The sequence below is a fragment of the Arachis hypogaea genome, chromosome 18 (genome assembly GCF_003086295.3).
Source record: "Arachis hypogaea cultivar Tifrunner chromosome 18, arahy.Tifrunner.gnm2.J5K5, whole genome shotgun sequence".
Lineage (NCBI taxonomy): Eukaryota > Viridiplantae > Streptophyta > Magnoliopsida > Fabales > Fabaceae > Arachis > Arachis hypogaea.
In genome coordinates this window covers 100,288,499-100,299,298 of record NC_092053.1, presented here as the reverse complement: position 1 = coordinate 100,299,298, position 10,800 = coordinate 100,288,499, and the positions used below count along the sequence as shown (strand labels likewise).

General features: G+C 36.5%; 1 long non-coding RNA gene across 1 annotated transcript; it reads right to left on the bottom strand.

Annotated features, from left to right (window-relative positions):
• Positions 1-255: 255 nt before the first annotated feature.
• LOC140181559 (uncharacterized) lies at positions 256-3,535 on the bottom strand. Its single transcript, XR_011876349.1, has 2 exons — positions 2,926-3,535; positions 256-424 (listed from the first exon to the last, which is right to left on the bottom strand). It is a non-coding gene; the product is annotated as an uncharacterized lncRNA (long non-coding RNA).
• Between the last annotated feature and the right edge of the window lie 7,265 nt (positions 3,536-10,800).

Below are 10,800 nucleotides of genomic sequence, written 5' to 3'. Positions count from 1 at the left end.
TCCATTCCTTAGGCTCTACAGGAAAGACTGCTCTGATACCATAATGTAACACCCTAACTACCAAAGCTCACGCTTCCGGCTGCGCGACTCTGATAGCTCGGACATTACGATGACACTTATATTATTTAATACTAAAATATGAGCCTGTTTAAAACTTTAAACCGCAATACCGCTCCCAAAGATACTTTCGTTCGATAACGTACATCCATAAATACCATTCAACTTACAACAACTCATAAAGAGTACATCCATATATATACATAAATATATATAAATAATATTACAAACATAATCCAATACAATTCCTATCCCTCTTACAGATTATATCAAGATAAAGGCGAGGGTACAGTAAACCATAACTAAAACAATACAGAGCATCACAACAACAATTAAATAGGCTCTTCGTAACTGCTGCGCCCATATCCTGAAAGGGGAAAAATGTAGGGGGGTGAGAACATCATCCTCGAAAGGGTTCTCAGTAGAGGGTTTTTGGGAATTACTGTAATAGGATACGTGAAGATAAACCGTACTAGTGATTAATAACCATCTTATGCCTCGTTTCCAAAAACAACGGTTTACAGTAAAAGTAAAGTCTGAAAATCTTTTCTGAAAGAAGAACCGTTCGATTCTCAAAAACTCAAAAGCCTTTCAAAACGGTTTATCTATGCTGAACTAAAACAGCCTTTCATATTTTATTCCAAACCAGAAACACAAAACCGAAATCAACCATCAGTTCATCTCATTTCAACCACGGCCCTAGGCCCAAACAATCCAACCATCAACCAATCACCACAGTCCAACAGAGTTCTAGTAGCAAACACAAATAGGAAGATGCAAGCACAAACAAACAGTTATTGCAAGTAGAACAATTAGCAATTAATCACATAATCACACCAAGTATAATATGCACACCCAAACAATGTCACATAGATGCATATGATGCATGCTTGTCCCTAGTGGCTGATGATATCATCTGTCGGTTATAGAGCCAACCCGACAAGTCCTAGTAGCTAACCATTGGACTGTCCCTCTGTCGCGCATCCCCAACTCGAGTTATACTCATCATAAACTTGATCATAATCATGATCCATATCCATCACCTTCACTGGTGAATATTTACGGGGGTGAGCTCATCCGGGACTTTCACAGTGCCCGGCTACACTTACGACATAGGGTCAAAAGAGCTTCGAATCTCAACCTGGAGCACGTGGTGGCTATCCACTGCTTTCTCCCAGGAAAACTCTTATCTCCGATAGTGGAAGTGCAACATTCTCATTTATCAATGATTCAGCATAAACATGCATTCAATCTCATCCATGGATCAACATCCATCTCAGCCATCCGGCTCACGGTTCAGTCCAGAACCGGCCAATATTCATATGATACACAGTCATTCCGGCTCACGGTTCAATCCAGAACCAACCAATATGTATAATCATACACAGCCATTCCGGCTCACAACAAAACAGCACTTCCACAGTCAACATCATCAATTCATAAAATCGACATTTAAGCCATAAATCACTTTTTCCCAAATCATTTCACTTTGAAATCAAGTTTCAACTCTTTTCAGCCTTGGCTTTAAAGATTTCATTCCTCAAATCATCTCAGGCTCATAAGCCACTTTTACTCAAGGTAAATTCCTCTTTTAAAACCATGCCACTCTCGGTATCCTCTTTTCAAAACTTCCATAACCATGGAAAGTTAAACATTCATTTTGAAACATTCAAAATCATCCATCCAATCAATGGGATTTTATAACAAAGTTTCTCGGCAGAGTCCCAACTTTTTAGGGGAGAATAACATAACTCATTTCGCCAAATTCATTTAAAATCATTAAAACCTTGGCTTTCCGATTTGAGTAATAAAATAGGGTCTAAGACAAACCGAGCCACGTAATCCTTTACTTCTTTCAAAGCCGTTTCCTTTACTTAGGCAAAACCAGCTTTAACCCCCATGATAAATTCTAAAGCGTTTCAACTGTTCAAAATTGTTTTAGTCTTGCAAAAATTCAAAATTCAAAGAATACTTAAACCTTTCCAAAACATTTCAAAATGAAACTTGTCAACAGACATTCAGGTTCTTTCAAAATCATTGAAACTCCTCTAATTGAAACCCTCAAGTCAAATTCAAAGGCATTGCACTTGTCACATTTAAAACAGCTTTAAAACATAAGTTTCATCTAAATAGCTTTCTCCTGAAAGAGATACAATGCCTTTCTTAAGAAGCAAGACTAAATTACAATTTCCTCTTTAGTAATTCATTTCAAAAGCATGAATCATCCTTTTCTTGATACTTCAAATAAAATAGTAGAAATCTTTAACTCGCCATTTTTCCAGACAACATTTCAATAAAGACTCGGATTTTATAGAAATTTCGGCAGCACCTCCCCTAAAACTTGGACTTTGCCACCCGGTTCGGGTCCCAACTAAACCGTTCCAAAATCCTTTTCAACAGCCCAAAATCCAAAGTCAGTTCAAGGCAAGCCAAATCCAACATTCATCTCAATTCCATATTTCAAGGAAACCTTTTCAAGAATCAAATCTTTATCAGCCGAATAAACTCATTTCTAAAATTTCAAAGAAACGGTTCAGGAACAATCGTTTATCAAAAACCAGATCATTTAAAGCCAGCCAGGCTGAAATCAAGAGTGTATTCTATTTTACACATTCTCAAGAAAATCCATTCAATTCAAATCAATTTCCAACGGATCCAACTCGATCTCAAAGCTTTAAAAGAATCAATTTCAAAAGCATTTCGTTTCACAAAGCCACATAACAGTCGAGTCAAACAAACACCCATAATCATACTAAACAACCAAACGATACATAGGACTGATACAGTCACCAAATACACATCCTCACATCAGTACCCATATGTAATAATTCCAATATACAAAATATAGTTTTTGGAAAGCGTCCCTACCTCAAAACGCAATTCCATAACCCAAACGTCTCACAGAGTCCTTTCCGCCTCAATCCGAACTGACGGCAACCAAAACCTCAGCTCCCAGTCACATGCGCAATAACAATGGCAACACTAATCGCAACATACAATAATCAGGACTCGACCCCACGTTATCAAAACTCATATTCATTAACCGAACATAACGTAATACTAACGCGAGGCTTTCCGAAATATAAATACTTACTGAACTAGTGAAACGAAGCAGCTGCGATTTCAAACAGGCCCGGCAACAGCTCCGGCGGCGGCCAGAAGCTTCGATAGATCAACTATAAAAACCAAGCAGCATTAAAACCTTCTCGAAATCCAAAAAGGCAGAAACCTCAATTAAAACCTTTACTGAAAAGTCAAAATTCGCGGAATCTGCTGAACATAGCAGCTCCATCAACAGCAGCTTGTACCGTAGCGACCTAAGAAGCGGCATCAACTGAACAGCAGCTCTGATGATGCTTTTCCAGTGAGTTTTCTTACTTTGGTAGTGACACAGTGACTCAGAATCAGCAGAGCCGCATCACACTTATCAACGGCGGCTCCATTAGCAACCACCATAGCATCCCGACCTCAGAAGCAGCTTCCAGTGGCAACAGTGGTGCGCTCAACCCAGAACCCGAATGGAGCACAGTAGGAGCGACGGCCATGGGTGACAGTGACGCGAGCTCCGATGGTGGCAGGAGGTGATAGCGGCAGAGCGCGGTGGCTACCCCCTCACGGCGCGTCTCTCTCTCTCGCATGACTGGTGACGGCGCGGCTAGGAGTGACGGTGTGACGAACAGAGGCGGCGGCACGGCGTGGACGCAGTGTTGATGAAGGCTAGAAGATGGGGCGAGGCTGGACGGCGACCCAGTAGTGGCGGCTCCGTCTCGCATGCCCTGGCTCGCGCTTTCTCTTCCGCCCGTGACTATGGTCCACGGCTTCCTCTCCTTCGACGGCAACACGACGGCGCAGCGACAGTGATGCCCGCCGGCGCCGTCCTTCCTCTTCCCCTCTCCACTTCTCTGATCTCCCGTTTCCCTCCTCCCTTTCTTCGTTTCTTTCTTTTAGAGAATCAAAGGGGGCTGCGTGTGTTGTTGCTTTTGGGGAAAAAGGGTTTCGGCTGCTGAGGGCTAGGGAGCTGAGTGTGGGCACAAGGGAACCGGGTCGGGTAGCGAGTTACTGGGTTAGGGTTTTCCTTATTTGAAAATTAGGGTTAGGGGTAATTTGGTAGTTTCGAATAAAATCGGAAATAATATAGTAATTGAAACCCAAATTAAATCCAACACTAATTGTATATAGAAAATGCTATTTGTTCATCACTCTCACAAATTATTTTCAATAAAATGTTCAAATCAAATAATTAGAAATAATATACTTAGTTTCTTCAGTTTCCAAAATAGCAGTATTAATATTTAAAATATTAATTACTTATTCCAAATCATATAAAATCCTTATTATTTCACAACTACCAACTTTATAATTTAAATATAGAAAATAATCCAATAATTATAAAATTGGATAATAATCATAACTCATCTCAAATTCAATAAATCACAACTTGCCTTAATTATCCTTAAGAAAGTAATCTCTGAAATTAAGACTATAAATAACTATATAATTTGAGACTTGGTCATAATAAGACTTTTCAAAATTTCTAGGTCTTACAACGGTGCAATCTTTAAGTGTGGGAAGGTCGATACCGGTCTCCATGGGTTAGTTATTTCCTAATTCAACACCAATATTTTACTTTATTTGTTAGTTCATTGTCGCATTTGCATGTTTGATTGCATATTTATTTGATTTTGTGCATATTTTACCACTTGGTTGAAGTAATATTTTCTTTTTCAAGAAACCTTTAAGAGCATTTCACTAATTTGAATAAAAATTTAATGTTACACTTGTTTGAAGAAATATTATACTGGAACATGGTTTAGAGCTCGAACACACAAAACCTGTGAGATTTTTGAGCCTATGTGAATTGGTTGTATTTTACCAACCAATATTTTATTTTTGGTGTGTGTTTTTCTCTCTAAAATTGTGATCTTTGTCTTGCTTAATTCTATATTTCCATGGTTTGATGTATGCATGCACTTACATGATTGAGGCCTTTATTTCACTAAGCTTACATAACTATATGGCCTTGTCTTTCATTATCCTTTGTAAACCAATTTGAGCCTATTTTACCCCTTTGTTCTTTACTTTAGCACATCATTAACTCTAAGCGAAAAACAATAATGTCCTTAATTTGAATCCTTGGTTAGCTTAGACTAGTGAAAGTGCTCATGAATTAAGTGTGGGGAAAAGTGGATTTGGAAACAATTAGTTTAAGAATTGGGTATTATATATCTTTATGAAAATGTGAAAGAAATGTTTAGAACATGATTCATGCATTCAATATCTTAATCATATGCATTGAGAAAAATAAAAGAAAAAAAATAAATATATAAAAAAAAAAGAAGAAGAGCAATTAGGCAAAAAGGGGACAAAATGCCCCAAAGTAAATAGTGAAAGGAATGCATATGTACTGTACTTGAAATTAGAATGCATGAATATGTGGAAAACATGGTTAATGGATAGTTAGATGTGGTATTATGATTACATGGATTGTCTAAAGTTAGGTGGAAAGTTTAAGTTAGTTAAGGATTCAGATTTTAGTCCACTTGACCAAATACAATCCTACCTTGACCCTAACCCCATTACAACCCTTAAAAGACCTCTTGATATGTGTATCTGTGCATTAAATTTATGTTGATTATTAGATGAAGAGCAAGCCTTAGAAAGCAAGGTTAGTGGAGAATTGAGAGAATCGAACCTAAAACACTTGAGTGATTAGAGTGTATACACTACCAGTGAGGGTTCGATGCTCAATTCCTTGTTCCCTGCTTTCATGAGATATTTTCTTCTTGCAAGTCTATTTGTACTTCATTTTCATGATTTGAATTAGTGAAATCCAGTTCATATTTTTTCTTGAAGGATTTGTTTACTTTTAACTAAGTAGGTAGAAAAATTTTGCATGTAGTTGCATTCACATAGATAGGTTGCATTTCATGCATTTTACCATTCCTCTTCATCTTTATAGCTTCTCTTGAGCTTAGCATGAGGACATGCTAATGTTTAAGTGTGGGGAGGTTGATAAACCACTATTTTATGGTTTATCTTGTGCTCAATTGAGTGGTTTTTATCAACTCTTTACCCACTTATTCATACTATTTGCATGGTTTTACATTTGCCTTCCTAATTATGTGCTTTGATTGAAAACATGCTTCTTTGGCCTTAAGTTCCCTATGTTTAATCCTCTCTTATTACCATTAGATGTCTTGATATGTGTGTTAAGTGATTTTAGAGATTACAGGGCAGGAATGGCTCAGAGGATAGAAAGGAAGCATGCAAAAGTGGAAGGAATACAAGAAGTTGGAGAAATTGCTAAGCTGTCCAGCCTGACCTCTTCGCACTCAAACAGCTATAACATTAGATACAGAGATCCAAACGACGCGGTTCTAGTTGCATTGGAAAGCTAACGTCCGGGGCTTCGATTTGATATATAATATGCCATAGTTGCTCTAACGCTAGGCAACGCGAATGCGTGCCCCACGCGGTCACGTCGCAGTAACGGAAATCAGCGTGTTTGAATTCTTTTCCAGCGATTTCTGGGCTGTTTTCGACCCAGTTTGCGGCCTAGAAAACACAGATTAGAGGCTATAAAGTGGGGGAATCCATTCATTCATGGAGAAGCTTTCATATTCACAATTTTAGTTTTAGATGTAGTTTTTAGAGAGAGAGGTTCTCTCCTCTCTCTTAGGATTAGGATTTAGGACTTCTCTTAGTTTTAGGAGTGACTCTCAATCCCAGGTTCAATGTTCTTTTATTTCTTTTCTCAATTTTGTTTATGACTCTCTATGTTTAGATTTATTTTCTATTTAATATATTTTGAGGTATTTCAGACTTATGATTTCTTTCTTTTATTTATATAAATAATTTGGATTTTTTCCTTTTGGCTTTGGTTAAATAATTGGAGACTCTTGAGTTATCAAACTCATTGTTGATTGAAAATTGGAATTCTTCAAGAATTACTTCGAGATCCAATAACTCTAACTTTTCCCAAGGAAAGACTGGGACTTGAGGATTCGAATTAATTCGTCCACTTAACTTACCTTCATAGTTAGAGGTTAACAAAGTGGGAGAAAAATCCATTCTCGTCACAATTGATAAGGGTAACCAGGATAGGACTTCCAGTTCTTATACCTTGCCAAGAGTTTATTTTACAGTTATTATTATTTTATTTTACTTGTCATTCAACATACTTTTGACCTTGATCCAAAACCCCAATTTACAACTCATAACCAATAATAAGAACACCTCCCTGCAATTCCTTGAGAAGACGACCCGAGGTTTGAATACTCGGTTATCAATTTTAAAGGGGTTTGTTACTTGTGACAACCAAACGTTTGTAAGAAAGGTTGATTGCTTGGTTTAGTAACTATACTTGCAACGAGAGTTTACTATAACTTCTAAACAATCAATCTTCAGTTCTTCACCAGCGCCTAAAGAACCAAAGGCCAGCACCCAAAGGCTCCCAACACCTTCGATGAAGCAACCAAAGGCTGGCGTCCAGTGCCAGAAAGTGAGCATCCAGTGCCCAGGCTTCCAAAGCCCAATTTCAAGGGTGGTGCCCAGCGCCAGCAATTCCACAACAAGGGCGCCCAACTTTGAACACCATTCTATAAACACCGCGTAATTAATGAATAATTAGTCAATAAATTAATTATTAATGAAAAAAACTAGGAAAGTAAATTTTATTAATCCAAAGAGGTAAAAATATTAAAAATATGAATTTCAGCACTAATTTTAAAGATCTTAGCCTAAAACCGGGCCAACAGGCCAAATCAGTTGGACCGTGTCCAAGGCCCATCAAATAGAAACATAACTCAGCAACTCTTCCTCCAAAAACACAATGGAGTCACACTGAAAGGGGGGAGCCACAGCCAAGAACCATAACCCAAACCCTTACTCAATTTCAATCTCACATAACTTCCAATCCGGAGCTCTGTTCGCCACACCGTCTGCAGCCACCCGACCACCGAGTGGAGCTCTATAAAACCCATAAAAAAAAGTGGTAAGTGCCTTGATATTTCTTTCTCAATCCTCCTCTCCTAGATTTTGAAAATTTGGAACTTGAATTTGAGAGATTATGTGGTTTTGGTGTTTTAGGACAAAATTAGCTTGAGAAATTGTTAGGTTCTGTCTCATAGAATCATGGGCAGGATAAAAACCCTTAAACCCTTTGTGAAATTATTGAATTAGTAAGTTTTGGTGTTGATTATTGTGATGTAATGTGAAAATAGATTGAGATATGCTGATTTAAGTACAATTGGTGGTTAAATTGTTGAATTTGGACCTTGGGAGCTGAATTCTCTGTTTGATATACATTTGGAGCCTTGGATGGTTGTGAAACAGTGATAATTGAGGTGTTCCAGGCTTACAGAGGAATCGACAAAAGTATGGTTTTGTTTTCTCGTAGATAATATATAATGTTACGTAAAAACTTAGGCTAGTTGATCGTAGGATTAGCTGAACTAGGTAGAATTATTAACGTTTAGTAAATTTGGTAATAATGTTAAGTTCATGATGAATTTTTGTTGGTTGATGTTGTTCATGAGGGTTGTTGAATGATTTGTGTTTTGTGTGAAGATTGATGATGATAAATTGAGGATTTATTGAATAGTTTATATGAAATTGTTGAATAAAGATTGTTTTAGGTTAAATTTATTGAATGAATTGATAATAAGGAGTGTTTAAAAAATAGGTGAATATGACTTTGGGAGTATTGAGGTTGTGTTTGATGTGAAATAATTAGATATGGATTGAGGTTTTGGAAATATAAGGGTTTTGATTTGTTTTGGTAAAAATAGATTTTTAATGACATGTCAGGTTTGGCTATATAACTGACAGATGAGACTCATCAGCCATAGGACAGGTATATATCATATGCATTTGTCTGTTTTGCTTGGGTGTGCATTACTTGTGTTTTCTTATTTGCTTAACTATGCCTAATTGCTATATGTTCTACCTATTGTAACTGAATTCTACTGTGTTTTCTTTGTCTGTATTATATGTTTATGCAATTGAGAGATCCCTTGTTTGGTAGAGGAGTGACGAGGGTAGTTCCACCAGTGTTTCAGAGGGTTGGAGGAGAGTGAGATTGAAGTGTAAGTTATATTTGGGTTAGAACCTGAGTACCTTAGATAGTTTACCTGATTTCTGGTTTAATTTATAACCCTAAGTTTTAAATCTGAGTGACGGAGTTCTCGGATTGCCTCTGGCTTTTTTGAGACCTTATATATTACCTATGTTGGCACCATTACCCTGATGAGAACCTCTGGTTCTCATTCCATACATATGTTGTCATTTTTCAGATGCAGGTCGAGAGGCACCTCACTGAGCGTCTAGAGTTTCTGAGTAAGCAAAGTTTAGTTTTGGGATGTTATATTTTGGACTCTTGGTTATGTATTCATGTTTATAGACCATCTTCTTTATATGTAACTTGTGTTTGTCCCTCTTAGAGGTTGACGTCGAGAAACGGGTTTCTGGTCTTATGTTTTGTATGTATATGTATATGATATTCTTCAGCCGGTCTTAGTTTCGCAAGCTGAGCTTGGAGCTTGATATTCTGTATCTTTTGCTATTCCACTCTTTATCTATATATTTCTTTGCTTTTCTTCCTCTTCAAGTTTCTTGTTTACGTGTGCGATGCGTTTTTCTTTCTGCGAATTTGTTTTAAACTTCCTTCAAGGCTCCTCGATATACTTTCATTCAACAATACGTATATATATATATATATATATATATATATATATATATATATATATATATATATATATATATATATATATATATATATATATATATATATATATATATATATATATATATATATTATTGTTTTAGTGGTCATAATACCACACCACTTTTGTTTTACGACATAAGTGTAAATCTCTATGTGGTAGGGTATTACACGTTCCACCTCCCAGGGGTCTAAAAATGCATTGGCGTCTAGCACCAAATGCCCAAGTCTAGCGCACAGAACATCAAGTTAGGCACCCACGCTCCAAGAATATCGCCAAGCCCAAAATTCTCTTCTAGTAATTTTTTTTCAGCCAAGATTCTCTAATTTGAATGTTTAGTTATAGTTATCTTCTTCCAAAAAGATAAAAATTGGTTTTAGTTTAGATTTGAATTGTTGTTTTAGTTATCTTTTCCTTCGAAAGATAAGATTAGATTTATTTTTGAATTTGAATTTTAGGATAGGACTTAGGATATAAATAAGGAAGAGATGATTCACTAATCTATCATTAATCATCCAGCATCTCATTCATTAATTTTAGTTTATTTTTCTATTTATCATGAGTCACTAATCCTCTATTGTTAGGGTTAGGAGCTCTCTTTTATTTTCATGGATTGGTAATTTGATTGTTTATTTTATTTTTATTAATGCATTGTTATTTTTCAAGAACTAAGATTCGTTCTTCATCTTAATGGTTAGAAATATTGGAAAATATTCTAATTCTATTTTGGATCTCTTTATTCTCTTGGGAAAGTTAATATCGGGATTAGCTTGAAACTTTTTCTCATAATTTTTCAAACTTATCAGGGATAGCTTTTGAAAGGTTGTGCGACATTAAATCAGAATTTCGCTTAACCTCTTTGATAAACCCCAATTTCGTGGTTTATCTTGTGTTGAATTTAGGGGATTTTAACATCTTTTGTCACATTTATTCAATGAAATAGCATGATTTTGTGAATTTCTCCTAATTTGTGCTTAAGAGTAAAAACATGCTTTTTAGGCCTTTAAATCACTAATTTTGA